Here is a 25,818-nt window from a genome sequence, read left to right on the forward strand (position 1 = left end):
GAAATGATTCTAAAGGCAGCAAGAGAAAAGCAAAGAGTAAGTTACAAGGGAACCCCCATAAGGCTCTCAGCTGATTTCTCTACACAAACACTACAGGCCAGAAGGGAGTGGCAAGATATATTCAAAGCCCTGAATGAAAAAAAGATGCAGCCTAGGATCCTTTATCCAGCAAGGCTATCCTTGAGGATAGAAGGAGAAATAAAGAGTTTCACAGACAAAAAATAAGCTGCAGGAGTTTAGCAACACTAAACCCATGCTAAAAGAAATATTGAAAGGGCTATTCTAAATAGAAAAGCAGCAGGATGCTACAGAAATGAGAAACACACAACTGGAAAGGTGATAACTCATGAATTACAAATAAAGTAAACACGAAATTATAAAAGAAGACATACAAATCACTGAGAGTGGCAGAGGGAGGCAGGGAAATATAGAATATTTTTTTCTTTCTTTTTTAAATTTTTTTTTAACAGTAGGATGGGTTTGAGATCATGTTACTATCAGTTTAATAAGAACAGTTATAGTAATGGGTTGATAGATTTACAAAAAAGGGTAACCACAAGCCAAAAATTTACAAAGGAGTCACAAAAATTAAATAAAATCCATGATAATACAAAGGAAAATTACCAAACCACAAAAGGAAGAAGAAAGGAACAAAGAGGATATACCAATTCAACTGCAAAGATAAGTTCAAAATGGCAATAAACACACATCTATCATTAATTACTGTAAATGTTAATGGACTAAATGCTCCAGTCAAAAGACACAGAGTGGCAGACTGGATAATAAAGCAAGAACCTTCAATATGCTGCATACAAGAGACCCACTTTAGGGAGAAGGACACATATAGATTGAGAGTGAAAGGGTGGAAAAGGATATTCCATGCAAATGGAAAAGCCAAAAAAGCAGGTGTTGCAGTACTGATTTCAGACAAAATAGACTTTAAAACAAAGGCCATAAAGAAAGATAAAGAAGGACATTTTATAATGATTAAAGGAGTGATACAAGATGAGGATATTACACTCGTTAATATATATGCACCCAATATAGGAGCACCTAAGTACATACAAGAATTACTAACAGAGATAAAGGGGGATATTGATGGGAATACAATCATAGTTGGAGATTTTAACACTGCATTAACATCACTAGACAGATCTTCCAGACAGAAAATAAACAAGGCAACAGAGAAATTAAATACTACAATAGAAAAACTAGATTTGGTGGATATTTTCAGAGCATTACATCCCCCAAAAATAGGATATACATTCTTTTCAAGTGCACATGGAACATTTTCCAGGATCGATCATGTACTTGGACACAAAAGAAACCTCAACAATTTTAAGAAGATAGAAATTATCTCAAGCATCTTTACTGACCACAATGCCATGAAACTGGAAATCAACAACAGAGAAACAAAGGAGAAAAAAAGGAAAGCATGGAGATTAAACAATATGTTATTGAAAAAACAATGGATCAATGAGGAAATCAAAGCTGAAATTAAAAAATACCTTGAGACAAATGATAATGAAAGCACAACCACTCAAAACCTATGGGACACAGCAAAGGCAGTGCTAAGAGGGAAGTTTATAGCGATACAGGCCTTCCTCAAAAAAGAAGAACAATCTCAAATAAACAATTTAACCCACCACCTGAATGAATTAGAAAAAGAACAAAAAGCCCCAAAAAGCAGCAGAAGGAAGGAAATAATAAAGATCAGACAGGAATTAAATACGATAGAGATTAACAAGACCATAGAAAAAATCAACCAAACCAAAACCTGGTTTTTTGAAAAAGTAAATAAAATCTACAAACCTCTGGCCAAACTCACAAAGAAGAAAAAAGAGAGAGCACAAATTAGCAAAATAAGAAAGGAAAATGGAGAAATTACAACAAACAAAATAGAAATACAGAATATCATACGAGAATATTATGAAAAACTATATGGAACCAAACTGGATAACCTAGAGGAGATGGACAAGTTTCTGGAAACATACTGTCCACCAAAACTGAATCAAGAAGAATCTGAACACTTGAACAATCCGATCACTAGAAAGGAAATAGAAATAGCAATTAAAAACCTCCCTACAAATAAAAGTCCAGGACCAGACGGCTTCACCGGGGAATTCTACCAAACATACAAAGAAGAACTCATACCAGTCCTTCTCAAACTCTTCCAGACGATTGAAAAGGAGGGAATACTCCCAAACTCATTCTATGAAGCCACCATCACCCTGATACCAAAACCAGGCAAAGACACTACAAAAAAAGAGAATTATAGGCCAGTATCACTGATGAACATAGACGCCAAAATCCTCACCAAAATTTTAGCAAATAGAATCCAGCAACACATAAAAAAGATTATACATCATGACCAAGTGGGGTTCATCCCAGGGACACAAGGCTGGTTCAACATATTCAAATCAATCAGTGTAATACATCACATCAACAAGAGAAAGGACAAAAATTACATGATCATCTCAATCGATGCAGAAAAAGCATTTGATAAAATTCAACACCCATTTATGATAAAAACTCTTGCCAAAGTGGGTATAGAGGGAACATATCTCAACATAATAAAAAGCTGTATATGACAAACCTACAGCCAGCATAGTACTCAACGGTGAAAAACTCAAAAGCTTCCCACTAAAATCTGGGACAAGACAAGGATGCCCACTATCACCACTCCTATTCAACATAGTCCTGGAAGTCCTAGCCACAGCAGTCAGGCAAGAGAAAGAAATAAAAGGGATCCAAATTGGAAAAGAAGAGGTAAAAGTGTCATTATATGCTGATGACATGTTACTATATATAGAAAACCCTAAAAGGTCCACACAAAAGCTACTAGAGCTGATTGAAGAATTCAGCAAGGTAGCAGGTTACAAAATTAACGTTCAAAAATCAGTTGCATTTCTTTACACTAACGATAAATCAACAGAAGAAGAAAGTAAAGAAACAATCCCCTTTAAAATAGCACCCAAAGTAATAAAATATCTGGGAATAAATCTAACCAAGGAGGTGAAAGAATTATACACAGAAAACTATAAACCATTGATGAAGGAAATTAAAGAAGACTTTAAAAAATGGAAAGATATTCCATGCTCTTGGATTGGAAGAATCAATATTGTTAAAATGGTCACACTGCCCAAGGCAATCTACAGATTTAATGCAATCCCTATCCAATTACCCAGGACATATTTCACAGAACTAGAAAAAATCATAATAAAATTCATATGGAACCATCAAAGACCTAGAATTGCCAAAGCATTACTGAAGAGAAAGAAAGAGGCTGGAGGAATAACTCTCCCAGACTTCAGACAATACTATAGAGCTACAGTCATCAAGACAGCATGGTATTGGTACCAAAACAGACATAGAGACCAATGGAACAGAATAGAGAGCCCAGAAATGAACCCACAAACTTTTGGTCAACTCACCTTTGACAAAGGAGGCAAGAATATACATTGGAATAAAGACAGTCTCTTCAGCAAATGGTGTTGGGAAAACTGGACAGCAGCATGTAAAACAATGAAGCTAGAACACTCCCTTACACCATATACAAAAATCAACTCAAAATGGATTAAAGACTTAAACATAAGACAAGATACAATAAACCTCCTAGAGGAAAACAGAGGCAAAACATTATCTGACATACATTTCAAAAATTTTCTCCTAGAAGAAATAAAAGCAAGAATAAACAAATGGGACCTAATGAAACTTACAAGCTTCTGCACAGCAAAGGAAACCAGAAATAAAACAAGAAGAAAACCTACGGAATGGGAGAAAATTTTTGCAAGTGAAACCGACAAAGGCTTGATCTCCAGAATATATAAGCAGCTCATATGACTCAATAAGAAAAAAATAAACAACCCAATCCAAAAATGGGCAGAAGACCTAAACAAGCAATTCTCCAAGGAAGACATACAAATGATCAAAAAGCACATGAAAAAATGCTCAATATCACTAATTATCAGAGAAATGCAAATCAAAACTACAATGAGGTATCACCTCACACCAGTCAGAATGGCCGTCATTCAAAAATCCACAAATGACAAATGCTGGAGAGGCTGTGGGGAAAGGGGAACCCTCGTATACTGCTGGTGGGAATGCAGTTTGGTGCAGCCACTATGGAAAACAGTGTGGAGATTCCTCAAAAGACTAGGAATAGACTTACCATATGACCCAGGAATCCCACTCCTGGGCTTGTATCCAGAAGGAAATCTACTTCAAGATGACACCTGCACCCCAATGTTCATAGCAGCACTATTTACAATAGCCAAAACATGGAAACAGCCTAAATGTCCATCGACAGGTGACTGGATAAAGAAGAAGTGGTATATTTATACAATGGAATACTACTCAGCCATAAAAACCGACAACATAATGCCATTTGCAGCAACATGGATGCTCCTGGAGAATGTCATTCTAAGTGAAGTAAGCCAGAAAGAGAAAGAAAAATACCATATGAGATCACTCATATGTGGAATCTAAAAAACAAAAACAAAAACAAACAAACAAACAAAAACAAAGCGTAAATAAAGGACAGAAATAGACTCACAGACAGAGAATACAGACTTGTGGTTACCAGGGGGGTGGAGGGTGGGAAGGGATAGACTGGGATTTCAAAATTGTAGAATAGACTACACTGTATAGCACAGGGAAATATACACAAAATGTTATGATAACTCACAGAGAAAAAAATGTGACAATGAGTGTGTATATGTCCATGTATAACTGAAAAATTGTTCTGAACACTGGAATTTGACACAACATTGTAAAATGATTATAAATCAATAAAAAATGTTGAAAAAAAAAAAAACGAGGAATGGATAGGAGCCAGCTATGGGAAGGGGCAGAAGAAGGACATTCTAGAAAGTGGGAACAGCCAGTGAGAAGCACCTCAGGCAGGAAGGGCTTGGTGGACCTGAGAAACTGAGAGGTCTTAAGACTTAAGCATCATGACCAAAGAGGTCCAGATGGAGAGGAGCCTTGTGGGACATGGGGACCCTTTGATTCCACTTTATGATGGGAAGCCACTGGAGATTTTTGAACAGAGGGGCAAGCTGGTCTCCTTGGCATGTTGTAGTAGATAATTGGGGCTGCTCTGTGGAGGATGGAAAGGAGGTGGGCAGGAGGGAGGCCAGTGAGGAGGCTGGCTCAGACCTCCAGGTGTGAGGTCATGGTGCCTGGACCAGGGAAATGAGAAAGGGAGGGACCCATTTGGAAGATACAGCCATCAAGACTTGGTCATGGACTGGAGGGAAGATGAGCGACAGAATGAATTATGAGTAAATGATTCCTAGGCTTTTCTCTTGAGCATCTGCATGGATGGTGGTTCTAGGTTTTGAGGTGGGGCTAAATGGACCAAGTTAGGATGGGGGAGATGTGGTGAGGAATCAAAGATTTCCATTTTGGACAGAAGTGAGAAGCCAAGAACCTCTGCTGGCAGGCATGGTTGGCCCTCCTCATCAGATCCTTCCCATCGACACCCCAGTAAACCTCCAACCTCTGCTTGCTCACCTCCAGTGACAGGGGGCTCTCTACACCACAGGCAGCTTCATCCATCCTCACAAGCTTAAACTATGACAGTACTCTGCTCCTAACGTAGGATCTGTCTCCCAGAGTCATCCTGACAGCTGCAGGGGCTGGACTCTTCCCTGTCCGTTAGGACAGCCTGCAGAGATCTGAGAGCAGGGGCTTCTCCCAATTTTCACTGCATCCCCTGAGCCAGTATGTAAGTTGGGTGCTGGGGACACAGATGTGACAAACAGGACCCCTGCCCCAAGGCTCTCAGGTCTCCTCTGTCATAGCATGAGGCAGCCCAGTTTGGCAATCCCTGCCCACTCTGAGGGTCTCTGTGGGCAGCACTCAGGACTCACCTGTGAGTCCCAGCAGACAGGTGAGCAGGAGGGCGCCCAGCGGCTGCGCAGGTGTGGTGGTCATGGCCGGAGGCTCACGGTTTCCCTGGAATGTGCTGGCTCCAACCCCTGGATGAGGATCTATGGGAGCCCAGGAGCAACCACCTGACCTCCTGACAGCTGAGGGCAGGCCTCGCGATTCCTGGCCACCTACCCACCCCCAGGCCTGGAGCAGTGGTTTGAGCCGCAGCAGGAGAAGTGGTTGCTATGGCCCAGGTTTCCTTCCAACCCCTAAACCTGGGGTTCTTTAGCACGGAAGGCGTCTGCTGCCTTTGGCCTGGGCACTGACCATCTCTGATGCCCCCTGAGCCAGAGTAGGAAGGGGCCAGGCTCCACCCTTTCTCCGAGGGGGTGAGCTTCCTCCTTGCTGAGCAGACATGATTGAGAACCTGCACAGCCCCGACCCAGGGATGGCTTCTGGGACCACCGAGTGGATTGTGTGGTCCGTCTCTAAGGACCACATCTGGAAGAAAGGTTGGTGCCAGGAGCTGGACATACAGAACCAAATAAATCAGAGCACAGACTTGCACACCCAGCCCCGCCCACCACCTCACTGGACTTGCACCATGTCAGCCAGGGCTTCTCCTGTCTCCCAGAATTGTCTGCGAGGCTCCAAGTAGAGGGAGGATGAATGTTAAGTGCAGATTGCATTGCTCTGGCTTCTCCCCATGGCCACTACCATCCTCCTACTCTCTTTCGCTTCCCAGTTGTTCGCCTGGACACATGTCTACCCGCTCCCAGCTCAGCTCTGTCCCCAGAAACACTGTGTGAGCCACGTACTGCGTTTTAGATGTTCTAGTATTCACATTGAAAAAGTAAAAAGAAACAAGCAAAATGAATTTTAACAAATACATTTTATTTAACCCAGCATCTGAAAGGGTATCATTTCAACATATAAACAATAGAAAAAAAAATAGTATGGTCTTTTACCTTATTTTTTCCTTTAGTCTTTGAAATTTTCAACAGTTACAGTGAAATGTAGTCCAACCCAAAAAATAAAGTTGTGGTTAACAAAAAATATCTATATTATGCTGCTTCTGTTTTTAAATTTAAAATATTCAAATACAATTAAAACCTCAGTTTCTCTGTGACACAGTCCACGCACAGCTTCCACATTGGACACTGTGGTCTTGGATGACATGTTCCTTCCTCAGGAAAGCCTTCCCTGACACCTCCTGTGGGTTCAGTTACTTCTCTTGCATAGCATCTATCATAGCTGTAATTTGATTTTTTTCATTCAAGTATAGTCAGTTACAATGTGAAAATTTCTGGTGTACAGCACACTGTCCCAGTCATGCATTTATGTGCATCTATTCACTTTCATATTCTTTTCATTAAAGGTTATTACAAGGTGTTGAATATAACTCCCTTTGCTCTACAGAAGAAAGTTTTTTTTTTATTTTTATATATAGTGGTTAACATTTGCAAGTCTCAAATTTCCAAGTTTATCCCTTCCCACACCCTTGTAATTTAATTTTTAAGTGGCAACCAGTTGCATAATTTCCCTCATTAGACAGCGAGGGCAGGGACCAGGTTCTTGTTCATGACAGTAAGTGCCGAGAGCATAGAAGCTGCTCGATGAATGTTGCTTGGTTGGATGGGGGTTTGGATAAATAAACAAAGAGGGAATATGTGCTGTAGGGGTAAAGAAAAGGAGGAAGCACTACCAAAGAGAAAGCAGACAGCTTCCTGGAGGAGGCAACTGCCTTCAAAGGCCCCTGCATCTGCCTTTCCGCTTCAGTCACACGATCTGCATGGAAAGGGAGGCAGGTGACACCAGAGCTGGGCTGCACGATCTGGGGAAGCCACGGACAGCCTGCCTTGTGAGGTTGGAAGGCTTACGGAGAAGTGCCAAAGTACCCACAGGGCTCACCCAGGCTGGGCCACATGCCCAGTGGAGGAGGCTCGGTTTCCTGAGTGGAGCCAAGCCAGTCTTCTTCCTGATTCCAGCACCACCAGACGTGGGTGTCACCCAGTCCAGAAGCTCAGCCTCTGATGGGGTCCGAGGCTCCAAGAGCCCACATCATGAGTGTGAGCCCCAGCCTTGGCCTAATGGGCTGAGGGACCAGAGGGACAGAGGAGCCTTAGCTCTTCAGAAAGGGACACACAGGGTCCCTAAAATCCTACCTCTTGTTGCAAAGCCCCACGATCTTTCACCCTCACCTCATCTTCTTAGTGGGGCTCAGTCTCAGCTTAGACAACCATTTGTGTTTCGCTGCCACTCCTCCAAACAAAGTTCCATCTCTCCCCAGGACGATCACCTAACTCTTTAAGGGCAGGGACCCTTTCTCATCCACTGGCTCCACGTCTGAGTCCTTAGTGTTCAGCACAGCACCTGACACACAGTAGCCTCTGAACACGTTTGCTGAATAAATTCACCTCATTAGCAGTATGTTCATTCCTACTGCTCCTGTAGAGCACCACCTATGTGCCAAGTGCCATTCAATGTGCTGAGCAACTGAGCAGTGAGCAAGACAGGTCTCCACCATCAAGGAAGCTACCTTCTAGAGGGGAGGCTGAAGACTAAAGGGCGAATGTGCAGTGTGATTTCAGGAGCGTTAACACTGAAGGAAAGTAAAAAAGTGCGGAGAGAGTGAAGCCTGTGTTTGAGATGGGTGCAAAGGAAGACCAGACCGTGGGAGCGGAGGGAGGGGGTGGGGAGATGGGGGAGGGGTGCGTGAGCTGAAACCTGGACGAAGGGAAGAGGGTCGTGGGGGGATCTGGGGGAAGAGAAGGACTGCAGCATGTGGGGCAGGCGTGAGCTGGGGCTTCTGATCAACATCAAGGTCACTTGCAGAGGGAGGGGCGGACAATCATGAGAGAAACCACAGGCCTGACCTTGCAGACCAGGGTAAAGAGGTGGGATTGCAGCCTGTGTGCAACACGTTGGTGGGCTGAGAGCAGAGGTGGTGGGGGTCCACTTTGTAAATTCAAAACTCACTCTGGGGACTGTGGTGGGGATGGGTGGGAGGAGGGTCAGGGGGGAGGCAAGGGGAGGAGAGGAAGCAAGAGGCTACGACAGCTGGGGATAGCTGGACGCTGGAGTCTGGAGCCTGGGGAAGGAGGAGGGATGCTGGGGAAAGCGGGTAGAAACATGTAAGCTGTAAGCATGTGAAAAACTGTAAAGACACTGCATAGGATGAGACCAACTTCAGAAAAGGTGGGGAGGAAAGAGGGGGAGGGTCTCAGGGCTGAGCTTGTGACCTGGCTCTGCCACCAATGTGCAGGGTGACCTTGCACCATCTCTCTGGGCTCAGGTTCTACAACTGGACATGGAGGGGTCTGGGCCAGGTGATCTCTAAGGATCTTGTTCCTTGAATATTCATGGGCCTGGTTTCATTTCCTGCACTCCGGAGTCCCAGCCCAGGCCTCATGCACGCGATGTCTGCTAAGCCTGCTTCCCAGGCAAAGTGCCAGGGCTGGCACCGTGGGGGTCCAAGCCCTGCAGCTGCACAGGGCCTGCACTCACGGGGCTCACACTTGATTTACTGCTCTGCTGTCACCATCTTGAAACACTTAATACTTTTTGTACACAGGGCCCTGCATTCCTGCTAATTATGTGGCCTGTGCTGCCACCTGCCTTTGGCCTCCGGGGTAAAGGGAGGCCAACTTAAGGCAGAGGTAGCAGGCATGATGCAGGGGGAGGAGGCCCCCTGGGGTTGCAGCATGCCAGGACCAACAGAGGACCATCGCAGGACCCTCTGTGGCATCCAGGCCCCTGGCATCACTAGCATCATCCTCCCCTCTAACCCAGACTCTTTGACATCCCACAAGTCCCAACAAACTTTTCTATTCCAGGAGCCGAAGACTTCAGCCACCATGGATGGATTGGCTTCAGTGACCTTCAGCCCCATGAAAGAAAACAAACACAATAATGGGAGATGATGGGTGAAGATCAAGGCCTTTTCCCCACAAAGTGGCTTTGGTGATGGATTTTTAGGCTCTGTGCACTTAGGTGGGGCACCCATGTGAGCCCAGCAGGAGGAAAGTGAAACCTAGTGATGGGAGGTGACTGCTTGATAACATGCAGTCAGGGACCGCCCAGCCAAAGGGAACCAAAGAGGAAGTGACGGGGGCTCATTTCACTTAAGTGAAAGGAGGACTTTCTAACAATAATGCTGTTCAACAATGAAGCCTCTTTCCTTCTGAGGAGGGAACTTCCCTTCCCAGGGATGCACAAGTATAGGACTCAGGCCAGGGATGAAGATTCTGGCTGAGCAGCTCAACTGGCGGCATGTTTCTCAAACCATAGACCACAATGCCTTTGTGGGTCATGAAATCAATGTTGTGTACCTAATCCAGCATTTTTTTTTTTAATCGACAAGAGAGGAGAGGCAGGGAGGAGAGGGGAGAAGGAATAAATACCTGGGTTTATCCCACATAGTAAAGGAAAGTACTCTTTCTTGAAACTTTGAGCGCTTGTGTGTGTGTTCAAGCATGCACACCTTGCATGGCAGTATAAAGTGTATTACTGTGGGTGGTCGTCAAAAAGATTGAAAGCCTCGGAAAGTTGATCTCTAAGATCCTTGCCACTATGCAGTTATGTGAGGCCAGGTCTTAGATTTTATGTATGAAATTATGAGACTAGGAGTCTAAGATTCATATATTTCTTTTTTATCCATTTACTTCACATTTATTTAATGCCATTTCTAAAGCCATGCTTCGTGCTAGGGACAAAGAGATCAGAATAAGTTTCTGCCCTCAAGTCAAGTGATGGAGACAGACATTTAAACAGATACTTAGAATACAGCGTGGTAAGGGTTTCAGTAAGCACTTGGCTAAAATGGGTGCATATTTCACCCACTCCTATGAGGGGGGCGCTTTTCTCAGCGCTGTTTTGCAAATGAGAAGAAAAAATCAAGATCAAACGGTCACATGAAAGGTTTATCAAGGCCCCCAGCAGAGCCATAATTTGAACCCAGGACCACCTGTGTGCAGAGCTGTACTTTAACCACTGGGCTATGGCGTGAAGGGCGGGGGTGGGGTGAGAAGGCTCGTGGAGGAAGGGACTGACTGGGGCAGCTGGGGTGATGTGAGGGAGAGGTCGGGGAAAGTGTCACAGCACAAGGGACCCTTGAGTTATGTCTTAAAGGAAGAATAGGAGTTGATGGTTGAACAAGGTGACAAAGGCACTCACTTTTCTTAAGAGACTGCCCAGAAGCCATGCTGAGAATAGGAAAGAGTGAGGGATTTAGAGCAGGCAAATCTGATTTGACATTTCATTGCAGCTTTTACTAGCTGTGTGACCCTGGGCAAGTCACTTAAACTCTCTGGGCCTCTGTTTCTTCATGGATTAAGTGGAGGTTGTCGTGAGATTAGAGACCATGTATGAGATGCATCTAACATTAGCACAGCACCTGGCAAACAGTAGGAGCTTCATGTTGGTTACAACCTATTGATGAAGCTTCCCTGAGCTTGAATCCCAGCTCTGACATTTACCATCTGGGCAACCCTGGGCAGGTTGCTAACCTCTCTGAACCTCAGTGTCCTTATTTTTAAAATAGAAATAAAACCTTCCATATAAGGTTATGAAAATGTAAAATAAATCAATACATGTGAAATGCTTAGAAGACTATCAGGCACAAATCAGGTGCATGATAGAAACTGGCTACTGTTCATACTTCTGTGTGCTACATGCTGTACTAAGAGCTGTATAATTTTATTCATTTTAATTAGATTCACAAATGATCATTGAGGGTTTGCCATGTTCCAGGCAATTTTCTAGGTGCATCAGGGAATCTCAATTCATGTTCCGCACGCCTGGAACCCTGAGTATGATCCCAGGTTTGTTTTCTGGGGGGGAGCGGGAGCGGGAACAGGATCTGGATGGGAGGTGAGATGCGTGATGAGAAACGAGGCTGGAGAGGTAGGATGGGCCAGGCAATGAAAAATGTTTTATCTCATGTCATCCTCTAAGCAGTGGAGAGCCCATGGAGATTTTCAATCTGGGGAATTTTTATTCTTAAAATTTATGCTTCCCCAGTTGCAAAACCCTAAGTCTGTGTGCCAAAGTCGTTATGATTCCAAGATTATAGTCCTATGATTTTGTGACCCTTAATATTTCTTACTTGCTGTGGTAGATTGATATAAAAAATGGCCACAATAGGGACTTGTGGTTTCAACTTCAACACGTAAAGAGCTTGAAAGTCATTACTCCTATCCTTATGACAAGAAAGAATTAGGCAAGCTGGAAATCAATGCCTTTTCTTGAATCCGTCAGAGACCTGAGGTTGAAGGGCAAATGGCCACCCACAAATCTGGGGAGTCAGGTGCGTCTAAAGAGACATGGCACCCAAGACAGGCTTACCATAAATCAGTGGGAACAGTGAAGGAATAATTCCTTTTTGTTGTTCTTTTACTTTTTTTTATTGAAGTATAGTCAGTTACGATGTGTCAATTTCTGATGTATAGCATGTTTTAGTCACATGTATACATACATATATTCATTTTCATATTCTTTGTCATTAAAGGTTACTACAAGATATTGAATATAGTTCCCTGTGCTACACTGAAGAAATCTGTTGTATCTATTTTTATACATAGTAATTAATATTTGCAAGTCTCGAACTCTCAATTTATCCCTTCCCACCCCCTTTCCCCTCTGATAACCATAAAATTGTTTACTATATCTGTGAGTCTGTTTCTGTTTTGTAAATGAGTTCATTTGCATCTTCTTTTTTTCTTTTTTTCAATTCCACATATGAGTGATATCATATGGTATTTTTCTTTTTCTTTCTGGCTTACCTCACTTACAATGACAATCAGGTCCATCCATGTTGCTGCAAATGGCATTATTTTATTCTTTTTTATGGCTGAGTGGTATTCTATTGTATAAATATACCACAGTGAAGGAATAATTCTGACGAATCACTAAAGGTCGATTGTTAAATGCAATCGTTAAGTGCAATTGTTAAGTGCAGGGATATATAGAAACTCTCTGTACTATCTTTGCAACTTTCCTGTAAATCTAACCATTATAAAATAAAAAACATTAGTTAAACATGGTTTTTAATGACCACAATAGTTCACATCGTTTGCATCATGCCCTTTGCAATGTGACTTTGCTGCTCCCCCTTGGAGAGGTGGTTTCTATCTCCCCACCTCTTGAATCCGGGCTAGCCTGTGACTTATTTTGACCAAAAGAGTGTGATGAAATGTGATGCCAATCGTGGAGTTTCCAGAGGCCTTGCTTGTTGCTGGGATGAGCAACATGGCCCAGGCACCCTTCTCACCCCAGCTGCTAACCAGCCAACTGCCAGATATGTGACTGAGCCCATTCTTCCTAGACAAGCCAGCCCCCAGCAAGACCCACCCTCCGACCCAGACACAAGGAACCAACACAAAATGAGCCCCGCCTGACCCAGATCAGCAGGGCCATCCATATGAGCAATAACAAAAGCTTTTTGTTGAAAGTCCTTTGTTATAAGCATTAGCCGAGTGATGCACTCGTTTGGACACACAACCGTATATGTACAAGATTATTTGTTGTAACATTACGATTACAAAAGATTGTGAGCAAGTTAAAGTTTCATCAATAGAAGACTAATTGAATAAGTACAAGATTCATACAATGGAATATTATGCAGCTGTTCAAAGGAATGAGACAGCCCTCTGAATCGATATGGAACAAATCCCAGGAGACATTTTTAAGTGAAGCCGCGAGATGCAAGAGTATATAGAAGAAGCTACTGATCTTATAAAATATCTGTATTTGTATAGACTTTCTGCTGGAGTATATGCGAGAAACATGACAACAGCTGCCTCTCAGAAGGGGAACTGAGTGGCAGGGGAACAAGAGTGGAAAGGAGACTTCTTTTTCACGCTACTGTCTTTCCTATCTTTTGAATCATGCAAATGTGACATCTATTCAGGAATAAGTAAAAGCAAAATGAAAAAACTCCTGTGCCTTTCGAATTCATTCTTTTATTTTCTCTTCCCTAGATTCCAGAGAGATCCACCAGAACCACAAATAAGCCATGGGGGAGCCAGGCTGTATTTTCTCCCTCTCTCTTCCAGACTTGCCTCCACCATGTGCTAAGTGAAGCTTGTTTCTCTGGTTCCCTTGTTTGTCACCCTCATTGGGTCCGCACAACTCTGCCGGCCACTGGAGGGCAGCATTAGGCTTCCTGCCTGGCGGGGAGCTGTTGGAGGGATTATGGACTGCTCTGAAAAGCCAGGCTGGCTCCTACAGACCGAGTTTTCTGTATTTCCATACTAAATAAAAATAAAAATAATTTTAAAAAATAGAATAGAAAAAAATAAACGGTTTCAACTTAGGAGAAAAACATCCCAGAACCTCTCTCCGGGCACTGGATCAGCCAGCCATTGCCCTTCCCGTTTCCGTGGAACTCTGTGCATATTCTGGGGGTTTGTAGGGGGGCGGGGCGTGGCTAGGGGAAGAGGAGAGAGATGACCAGAAGCTCCTTGCCTCCCACCTCTACCCGTCTCTATAAAACTATGTGGGGGACTTGCTTGTTAAGCTGCTGGAGACTAACAGTTCTGATACTCAGGAGATCTGAAGGGTTTGCCATTGACCCCATCCACTTGTGTGACCTTGAACCTGTTCCACATCTGCAACTTTCAACTGGAAGTGGTGATCATAATAGTGAATTAAGCACTTAATTTGTGACAATGACTGAACTTAGCACCCTATGGACTGTTTCATCCCCTTTTACGGATGAGGAAGCTGTGGCCACCAGAGACAGAGTAACTTGCTCTCGGCTACCTAGCTGGCAAGTGCCGGAATAGGATTTGAATCCAGGTATCCAGGGCTCCTGAACGCCTTCTCTTACCACTTATCCTGCCTCCGAGGCTGGGAGGGATGGGATTTCAAAAGAGGTGACTGAGAAAAAGAGTTGGAAAGGGACACTGGAGCCCGCATGCACTTGGTCCCCTCCTGCGTGCCAGGCGCGCACCTACCAGGGAGGCTCCCAGGAGTCAAGCCTTGAATCTGTTCGCGCCCCATCGGACGGATAGGGAAAGGATCCGCGCGGCCGCGGAGGAGCCGGCGGGGACCGAGACCCGGGCCGCCCCTTCGGCACCTCAGCCCCGCGGCTCCTGCGCCTCGGCACAGAGCCCAGCAGGGCCGGCAGGAGCGTGTCCCCGGGCCCGCGGCGTGGGGGTGGGTCTGCGGGGACGCCGGAGGGCTCGATGCACCCCCAAACCGGCCTTCTCAGCAAACAGAGTTCCTGTTCTCATGCAAACGCCTTTGCTCGTGCACCGGAACAAGGGGACGGAACGCGGGGACGGAACGCTTTTCCGCGATCGCTCCTGTCGCTTGAAAGACAAACGCGCTGGGGACCAAAACGCCGGCGCCGCGGAAACCGGCGCTGCGCTCGGAGCGTGTCTGGGCCGGCCTGCGGGAGCGCGGCGGGCTGGTCCCTGCGGGCCCTCTCTCCCGCCCTGCATGCCTGCCTCGGCTTCCCCGTGCGCGCGCGGAGATGTGCGGAAGGGCTCGGCCCGCCGGGGCCCGCGCCGTGCCGGCATCGGTTTATCCAGACACTGGGGGACCGACAAGGAGGCTGCTGTGGGGGCCGTTTGCCTTTCAGAGAGAGAAGGGAGACAATAAAGAAGTAAAGAAATAAAATAGACAAGATAATGTCAACTAACAAGTGTTAAAACAAGGACAAACACAACTATACTGCCAGTGGCAGGCTTCTGTTCTAAATGCTGTGAGTCTGTACGTTTCCTCTCTAATCTCACAGCGGACTTCTGAGATAGATTGATTACCACTCCCTTTCACAGTTAGCAAAGTGGAAGTTGAATTGACTATTCAAGGAAAATGAGAAGTTGAATAATATATTCATGGGGAAATGGGCTGAACGATTTACTCAAGGGGGTCCAGTTGGAGACTAGCTTTGGACTCAGTCCTGCTCCAAGTGTGGCCTCTTAGGCCTCCATCTTCCTCTGCTGGCCCTGCTAAAAAGGGTAGAAAATGGGAACATTGTAAAGAGAGTGCTGGGCTAGAGGAGGGCTGTTCCCAAAAGGGTGTCCCAGGGCGTCTCTATGTCATGGGGCCGTAGCTGGGCTCTCCAGGCAGACAGGACAGTGAGGGCCGAGGCCTGGAAGTGGGAGGAGTGGACTCCTATTTCCCAAACACAAGGAAGGTCAAGGGGGCTGCAGCTCAGTGAGCAAGAGTGGTAAGAGTGATGCTAAGCGAGGAGACTATGGGCGGCCAGAGGGCAGGGGTCTGCAGCTCTCAGCAAGGAGCTGGGATTTTATTCCACGTCCAGGTACTGCTGTTACAGCTGCTGAAGTTTTGTGCGGATAATGGACCAGCTGGTAGAGGCCCTTCCTGCTCTGCCAGGCTTGGGTTGCAGAAGGAAGTTGATCACTCAGGTCTTGAACACGCCCCCTGGCATCTGATCACCTGGCCTCTAGGAGATTCACGTTGACAGTCACCAAGTCCCTGGCACTTGGTCTCCAACACAAACCTGGAGGTATCAGATCAGCTATCTCCTCATCTTACGGGTAGGGGTGAGACTGACGCCCAGGCTGCAGGTGTGGGCACGGATGGTGTTTGTTTCATATACTGATATATGCCCTCCAGCACGGCCTTAGATTCAGGCAAGGAAAATTCTGCCTTGGTACCTGGTTCTCATTCTTTAAAAGGCCTCTCTCTGGCCCCCTCCAGCTGCATACGCCCCCACAGGGCCAAGAAGACATAGCCAACCAAGACTTTGCCCCCTTTCTAGACATACTCTGGGGTCCCAGGATCCCCGAGTTCCCTGCTTCCAGGGCCAGTGTAGGCTGGTTCCAGTTTTGTTTTTGGAGGCAGAACACTAGGCCCAGGATGTGGCCAAAGGGCAGCGTGGAGTGTGGGGTGGAGGGAGCTTGGATGGGTAGCCTGGGGTGCATGTGGGTGTGCAGAGTGTGGCGTGGAGCTGGGGATGAGAAGGGAGGGGCTGGCTCCGCCCACCACCACTCTACATCTCAGTGCAGATGTCTGAGGAGCCTGAGGTTTCCAAATTGAGGCCTTCCAGGTTGTTACGAAATTACGCTCACTGAGAAGAAGGATAGAACATTTTAAAAACAATGTATGAGCTTGTCATATAACATTTAAATATTTAGATTTGGGGGGGCGAGCGGGCCCCAGGCCCCGCCAATATTGGAAGAAATTGGTCTGGCCTAGAACATAGGAGAAATTCAGTATTTATCAAATAGATGGATTAATCTCATTTAATCCTCACACAGACTCTACAAGGCAAGTAGCATCCTCTGTGTTTTACTGATGAGGAAACTAGGTGTGGAGAGACTCCGTGACGGCCCCAGCTCTTTGCATACTTCAGAAGTAGCAGAGCTGAACCTCATACCCTAATGCATCTGATTCCAGAATCCTTTGTAATTGGTTCATTTCCCAATTCACACCCATCATGAACACATTAGATACATTATAGCAGCTTATGCACATCACCTGTTGGTCTTGTTGCATACAAGCACTGTTTATATTACATGAAAAAGGCCCTCTCCTGTTAATTTTTACTGTATCTCCTCTCAGGCACTTTGGGAGGTAACAGAGCCAGAGCTTATGTTCCATTTAACAATTGTGGGGAAACTGAGGTCTTGAACAATAATCCAAGGCATCAGCAAGGCTTAAACAAATAGAATTTACTTTTCTTGTATAACAAGAAATCTGGAGGTGGTCAGACCAGAGGTGGTATAATTGGTGCACGTTCTCAGCAAATAGCTTGGTCTGTTCTGGCTATTTCTGGCTCTATAACAAACAAACCCCCAAACAAAAACCTTTTATTATCTTCTATAGTTTTGTGGGTCAGAAATTTGGGCAGAGCTCAGCTGGGTGACCCTTCTGATCGATAGGCATCAGCTAGTCACTTGGTCATAGTCAGCTGATGGTTGAGTGCATCTGGAGGATCAAGATGGCTTTACTGGGATTCCTGGTGCTTTGGTGGGGATGATGGCAATGCTTACCTCAGCTGGGCCCCTCTCCCTTCCCGTGTAGTCTCAGGGCCTCCTCAGGTGGTCTCTCCAGCAGAGTGGTTTGACCTTCTTCATGGCAGCTCATGGACCCAAGAGGCCATGGCAGAAGCTGGCAGTCCTCTTAAGGGCAAGGTCCAGAACTGGCAGTTCATCATTTCCACTATTCTCTTTTGGTCCAAGAAGTCACAGGCCAGCCCAGAATCAAATGAAGAGGAAACAGACTCTTTGAAATAAACTCTTCTCAAAGGAAGGGGGTCAAAGAGTCTGTAACTGTCTTTAATTCCTACATGGTCCAAAATGGCTGTTTGAGATCCAGTCATTGCATCTCAAATTCTAGCCAGCAAAGAGGAAGAGAGAAATAATGTGTATGCCCTCCCTTTTAAGACATTCTCTAGAAGTCACATAAAACATTTCTCATTGGCAGGAACTCATGTGGCCATACCTAGAATATGAAAGGGAAGCTGGGAACTGTAGTCTTCGTTCCAGGCTGCCATGTGCCCAGCTGAAATTAGGGATATTATTGACTAAGGAAGAAAGGGAGAGTGAATATTGAGGAAACACTAGAAATCTGTTCCACTATTGGATTTTTTGCTACCGACAACCAAACACATTCCCAATGGGCATGTTTCATTTTCAGTCTTGTTCCTCCTAATACATCCTCCACATTATCACCAAAATAATGTTTTCTTCTTAATTTATTTTTATGTTTCTAAAAGTTAAATCTTTTCATCGTTCCTATGCCAATAGCAAGTGTCTGAAGATTTTTGTGTGGGGGCCATGGGATTTTCATGCCTAAAATAATAATGACAGCATTTGCCACATACCAGGCATGGTACCAAGCACGACATGAACAGATCTTTCCCCATCCTCACAGTAACGAAAAGAAAGAGGATCATACATGAGGAAATGGAATCCCAGAGAGGTTAAGTGACTTGCCGCAGGTCACACAGTGAGTAGGTGCAAGATAGAGATTCAGATCCTTGTCTGTCAGATTCCAGGGATGTGCTGAGGAACCCACTCATGTGAAGCCCAGGGACTGTTTACTGGTAATCACCCTGAAGCACGGGCAAGGCTCTTCTTGGTGTGTGAGTGTTAGAAGAGGCAAATGTGAGCCCAGAGGGGACAGTTACTCCTTCCCTGTAATCCTTCAATGGGGAGGGGAGCCTGCATCAAGCCCCAGGTTCAGGCAGGCATACAGAACTTCATGGAGTGAATGGAATTCTTGTCATTCCATTTCCTTTACACCCAGAATGAACCCCCTAGGAAACTTTGCAGAATTGGCTAATTATTACACAATGATCAGGGTTGCAGACCCAATTAAATGAGGCACCTTGCAGCTCTGAGGTTCTCTGTTCTGACCCCAGGTTCTTCTTGCCTTTACTTTACCCTGTTCAAGAACTTACAGTGGCTCCCCATCCCCTTGGATTCAGTTTTGCCCTGCAAGGGGGATGGAGGAGGGGAAGGGGACAAACAGACCAGGGTTCAAATCCTGATTCCATCTTTTCACTGAGTCACAGTTTCTGCATCTGTCAAATGGGAGAAATGATCCCTAATTTGCTAACGCATCCAGGTGTTGAGGACCACATAGGATAAGGGATGGGAACCTCCTTTGCGGACCAGAGCCAGTGAGGGATACAGTCCCCACTTTAGCAGATAGCATCCTTGAAGGGCAGGGACAGCTGGAGGGCTGGGGTCAGGGAGAGTAATGTACCTTCTGGGGGACTCCTGCCCACAGCTTTGCAGAAGAAGCGGCCAAGGGTGGGCGTTTATACCTAGATGCCCTGCCAGGGGGCACAGTGACTCAGAGCAATGGTTCTGAAGCCAGACAAACCCGTGCTGAATCTTGGCTCCATCCCCTACTAGCTGAGGGACCCTACAACAAGTCAGCTAACTTCTCTGTGCCTCCATTTCCACATCTGTATGATGGGACTGAAAAGACAACCTGTGTCCTGGGGATTTTGTGAAGAAGTGAATGAGAATGTGTATGTCTTTAAAGCCCCCAACTTAGTGCAGATAAACTGTCCCCCCTAAAGTAGTGGCAACAGTGATGAACACTTTTTGAGCACTAATTAAATACTGTGCTATGTGTTTCATTGATCAGCTTACAAACTCCTTCTCACCACAACCCAAAGATGTAGTTAACATTATTACTCTCCACTTGTAGTGATGGAGATATAGAGATGCCACTTTCAGGGGTTATTTACCCTAGCCTCTTTCCTTCTTTAAAATGGGGTGATAGCGCTTCCCTTGGGGTTCAGGGGACGACATGAGGCATGTCTATAGCAGATGTAGCAGGAACTCTCAGCATGCAACCTGTCTCTGGTTAGATTGTAAACTCCTAGAAAGCAGGGACCAAGATTGTTTTTCTTACGGTCCTGTTGGGACAAAGCAGAAATGAAATGTTTGCATCTGAAACCATTTTACCTGGTGGCCTCCAGGCAGGTTTCAGGAGCTCCACAGAGGTAAGGTCCATGGCTGCCAGATACTCCTCCCCCCTCCTCCCCGGGGCCTTTGCATTCACTGCCCCCTTTGCCTGGGGTGCTCCTCCCCCACAGCTCCCTCCCTCATCTTGTTTGGGTCACCTGGCAGAGAGGCAGTCCCTGGGCACCATATTAACGGTTGCCACCCACCCCCATCTCCTCCCCCGCTTTATTTCTCTCTGTAGCACTGCATGAGAGCTGACATGCTGTGTATTTTACTTCTTGTGATTGTCTGTCTCCTGCACTAGAGTGTACGCTGCCTGTGGGGAGGCATCTTCGTCCATCGTGCTTACCACTGTGTCCCCATGATCTAGAACACAACATCTGGCACATAGTAGGTGCTCAGTGAGGCGTTGTCACATGAACAAAGAAGCACACAGCAGAGGACTTCCTGGAGACAGCCTAGCCCAGTTCCCACTCCCCCGACGATCCCCTGAGTGTCCCCAGGCTAGTCCTCTCACTTCTTTGATCCTGAAAGAATAGCAAACTAAAAACATGGCTTCCCTGGTGCTAAAGCTGATTGCTGATTTATTCTGACTTAAAATTCTTGCAACTTGTTTTTCTCTTTTCTGTGACAAACCCCCATCTCTGTTTCACTTGCTCAACTGCTTTTGTGCTAAACAGCCCCTAACCTTTCCATTACACTCTCCACTCCCACTCCCTATACATTCTTTTGTTTTGTTTTGTTTTATGTAGGGGAGGTAATTAGGTTTATTCATTTATTTATGTTTGGAGGACATACTGGGGATTGAACCCAGGACCTTGTGCACGTTAAGCATGCACCCTACCTACCGCTTGAGCTATGCCCTCCCCGTCCCCCTTCCCTATACATTCTTTACCCAGAATAGCTTATCCTTTAACCCAGAAGCTGTATTTCAGAAAGGTGGGCACGGGCTGATAGCCGCAGAAGAATGAACAGACCCTCTGGAATTTCTCCGCAGGTGGATTCATCATGATTAAGGGGAATTCAGCATCCTGGAAAATGCCCCGAGTGTTGTCACCTTTCTGTTCCATCCAGTTTTTCTATAAAACCTCAGGACCCAACCCCAAGATGGATTCACACTCTCAGAGGCACGAGCCTGCTGTGGCTCCCCTGTTCCTAGCAAAGCAGTAAAGCTGCTCTTTTCTAATTCTCCCTGAACTCTGCCTCCAAGTCTCAGTTTGGCCAGATGCTGGTTTTTCGGCAACAATCCTTTTAGGGGTAAAACGTGTCCCAAAACGTGAGAACCAAGGAACTAGCCAAGGAGAAATTATTCCAAGTAGGGGGGGATTTCTTTTAAAATATAACGTTTTTTCCCCCTTAATACAAAAGTCCTTGTGTCCCATCTGTCGGCTCTCCTGTCAAAGCTTGTCCGACCCTGCCAGCATGGCGCTGGGGTCTGCGCTCCCGCCGAGGATCCGCTGTCACAGAACCACAGGTGAGCACTGCGGGCTTCCCGGGAGGTGCCCAGGGAAGCTGGGGCACCTGGTCTCCCCACGGCACATACCTCAGCCCCGACAGGAGGACGTCCACGTTGATAGCTGACGAGACTGTAACAGGTAAAGTGGTCATCATACTAGGCTCTCTACTTTTTCTGTATTTGAAAATTTTCTTTAAAACCCCTCCAAAAACGGAGTGTTTTCTCTGAAGTTCCTTCTTTCCACATCCTCCGAGGACTTCCTACTCCCCCCCACTCCCCGACCCCCCCTCAGCCATCCCACAACTTCTCTCTTCCCTTCCCCTCTGGTTTGATGAGAAAGCATTTTAGCTCCACTTACCAGCTGCCTGTTGGCGCACTGGCATCATCTGGGGATGCTTAAAAACCTTTAACGTCCAGCTGTCCCCCCGAGTCCCTGAGATTTGGAAGCAAGTGGTCTGGGGTGCGGGTGCTGGACACTGAGTGTTGATAAATGCCTCCCAGGTGATTCTGGTGTTATCCAGAGTTGAGCCACCATCTTGTCAACCCAGACCCTTCCCTGATTCTTTGCTGCCCCCAGGGGCCTCCTATTAACAGGATCCAGCCTCCTTGGAAGGCAGTTTAGCAAGAGCTTTTGTTACCTGAGCCTCCACATCCCCCTTTGGGGGTCCCATCACACCTGCCTAAGTGACTAGAGGAGTTGTTTCTTCCAGGGTGTCCTCCTGGGTGACATTCTTCCCATCACCTTATGCAACTTGGGTTCACATCATCATTGTCACCATCTGGAAAGCACAGAGAAGAACCCAGGAGCTGACCACACCCCCACTTCAGGCCCAGGAATTCGTGAATAGAAAGGATCCATTGTCACTGAGTCACTTTAAAGGAACAGCAGAAAAAACACATTCAAAGGGCCCTGCGATAATGAGTATGCTAATGTGATTTCCGTTGGGTGCCTGTGCTACCTCCAAAAACCGACCTTCCTCATGGATTCAAAGCTTCCATTGAAGTCGACAGGGGATTTGGGTTAAAATAACATCAAAGTCTTCACTTACATGGACAAAACCGGTGAGTTATGAATTAGGGGTGAGCTTCACATTGGCCCTGACACTGCTGACCTTGAGGGGAAAACGCGGCCCTGGTAGGTTGTAAGCACAATTTCCGGCCAGGTGGCTGGTGCCTTTGGGGGAACTGGGCCAGCAAGTGTTAAATGGGGTCCCTTTTAAATGAAAATCCCAGCTCTCCACTCACTAGCTGGGTGACCTTAGGCAGGGCACATCATTCCTCTGATTGAACCTCAATTTCCCCATCTGTAAAATGGCCTGGATGAAACCTACCTTGCAGAGTTGCTTCCAAGACCAAAGAAGAAATCTGTATGTGAGAAGAGTCAGTTGTGAACAAAATGGATGAACTGTGCTCTCAGTGGAGCTGTCCTTCTAGCCGGGGAGCCAGACACCAAACACAGAACCAGATAAATAATAAGTAAGTGGTGATAAACGCTCAGGAGAAAGAGAAAAAGAGAAATCTTTAAGGAAAGGGGCAGAGCTTTAGAATCAGACAGACCCGAATTCAAACCCCAGCGTGTCCCTTGCTGGCTGTGTAACTTTTGAGAAAATGATTTTATCTCCCTGACGCGTTTCTCAGGATCAATGATCCATTGATCATTCATCCGCCCGTTGAACAAATATTTATAGAGTTCTGGCTAGTGTCAAGCATTCTTTTGAGGGCTGGGTGGGGACACAATGAATAAAACAGACAAAAACCCTTGCCCTTGGGAACTTAAACTCTGGAGGAGAGAAACAGCCACCGCACAAACACATACAAGCAGGCAATGAAGGAAAATAAAGCCAGGTAAGCGGGTGGAGAGTGATAGAGAAGGTGCTATTTTGTGTAGGGGGCTGGGGAATGCCTCTGTGAGGTGACACTGAAAGACACAGGGGAATTGCCTGTGTGGGCATCTGGAGGAAGGGCATTCCTAGTCAGTGCAAAGGCCCTGAGGCAGGACAGTGCATGAGAAGACTGGAGAACCAGAGACATGGTATGTGAAGCCAGGCATAGGGCCTGGCTCTGAGTAGGATGTCAATAGATGGCAGGGTTGTTTTTTTGTTTGTTTTTTTTTAATGGAGGTACTGGGGATCGAACCCAGGACCTTGTGCATGTTAAGCATGCGCTCTACTACTGAGCTATACCCTCCCCACCGATAGCAGTTATTATCTGTGTCCCTTTCATGAAAAAATAGGGGGATTCGTTGCTTTCTGCTATCATATAAGTTCTCCGGGGCTCTGTGGGTTGGCGACTTTTTCATTCACTTTTCTTCTCTTGTTTTCTTAATGAAAACCGGCAAGTCAATCTCCTCAGTCCAACTGCCAGCCTGCCTCTCTGTCTTTGTCTGAAGCCAACAGGAACATCCAATGTGTGGTGGTGGCACTGGGGGGTGAGGGTGGGGTGGAATGAATAATGCCCATTAGGTAATAAGGGCAGAATCTTGAATTTCTTTCCTCTCTGCAGTTTCACAAATTAGATGCCTTAGAAATACTGTGCCCACCGCCAAGATGCACTTCCATCTGGGGTGGAAGGCAACATCTGCTAAACAGCTGCATCTTGTTTAAGAGCTGGTACTTAATTAAATTACTTGGCTTTGGTAGGGGCAGGCGGAGCTGAGCCGCAAGGGGTAGGCCCAGTCACAAGCATGTATTACAGCTCCCTGGACATCTACACGCTTCCAGCACACGCCAAGGTCACCAAGTCTACCTCCTCACCTTTACTCAAGCTGCCCCCTGCCAAGGACATTCTCCTGCCTGCCCGATTCCTCTGTGTCCTTTAAAAGGCCCAACTCAAACATCAACACATCCTCCATGAGGCCTTTTCCAACTTCCCAGTTCCAACACATTTCCTCCCTTGAGCTCGCACGGTGCTTGGTGCATTCCTTGACTGGAGCCTTCATACCACTACGTTGCAATGCTGTGTACCCTGCCATTCTGTGGGCTCCTTATGTTTGGGAATCATGTGTAACTCATTTTTGTAATCCCAGCATTATGCGTGACTCCCCATAGACATTTAATACATGTTTGGTTGATAGATGGCTGGCTGGCTGGTTGGCTGGCTGAATGGTTGGGTGAACGGATGGTTGGATGGATGGATGGTTGGATGGATGGAGTGTTCGATGGATTGATGGAGGGAAGGAAGGAAAAGAGAGAGAAGAAAGAAGGGAGAAACAAATAGATGGATTTACTGCCACCATCTAAATCCAAGACACCATCATTTCTCACTGGGACAAACATCAGTTTCTTACTAGTCATCTAGTTTCTACTCTTGCCCCCAGTAGTCCATTCTACTCAGAGCACTTAGGAATCTTTTAAAAATGGAATTCAAATCATATCGCTCTCCTGTTTCAAACCTTTGAGTAACTTCCACATTCCTAGCTCTGGCCTACAAACTCATATAGTATCCAGCTCCTTTATGCCCTCTGTTCTCATCTCCTCATTTTCCTATGTTCCAACTGCTTTAGGAACCAGCCAAGCTCTCTCTCTCACCTCAGGACCTTTGAATCTGCTGTTCCCTCTGCCTGGAACACACTTCCCCTGGCAGTCTGTGAGCCTGACATTCTCTTAGTCTTCAGATCCAGCTCTAACACCACCTCCTCATTAAGAGAGGGCTTTCTTAATCTCCTCATTAAAATGTCCACCATCTTGGTTCCCAAAGGCAAGGGAAGTCTGATCCAGCTAACCAGGGCTTGGGCTGCTAAAATCCAGCTGGCTCCCCAGAGCATCAGCTCCCTTGGGGTGGTTCAGACCTCTCCCCAGGGGTAACCACAAGCTGCCCCTTCCCCCGAGGGCTCAGTCCCCCTCTTCATCAACTAAAGATCCTCTCATGAATGGGCTTGTCTGGAACTGCTGCAATTAAACCATCAGAGCAACATTGTACCATTTGTTTACTATGGCACTTAGTGCTGGAATGGCTTGTTGTTTTGATGGTTTCTATTTTCAGCTCCGTTTCCTAGGGGTAGCAGGGAAAGGGTAGGCAATGAATCCTGGTCTATTCAAGCAAAAAGATGCTTCAGTGAATCCTAGAATTTCACAGTAGCAAAATTCT

General features: G+C 46.1%; 1 long non-coding RNA gene across 1 annotated transcript; it reads right to left on the reverse strand.

Moving 5' to 3' along the window:
* Positions 1-11,654: 11,654 nt before the first annotated feature.
* LOC135318520 (uncharacterized) lies at positions 11,655-21,988 on the reverse strand. The gene is made up of 3 exons (XR_010376653.1): positions 21,820-21,988; positions 17,844-18,019; positions 11,655-15,456 (listed from the first exon to the last, which is right to left on the reverse strand). It is a non-coding gene; the product is annotated as an uncharacterized LOC135318520 (long non-coding RNA).
* Between the last annotated feature and the right edge of the window lie 3,830 nt (positions 21,989-25,818).

This window comes from Camelus dromedarius, chromosome 18, assembly GCF_036321535.1.
Source record: "Camelus dromedarius isolate mCamDro1 chromosome 18, mCamDro1.pat, whole genome shotgun sequence".
In the NCBI taxonomy this organism is placed as follows: Eukaryota; Metazoa; Chordata; class Mammalia; order Artiodactyla; family Camelidae; genus Camelus; species Camelus dromedarius.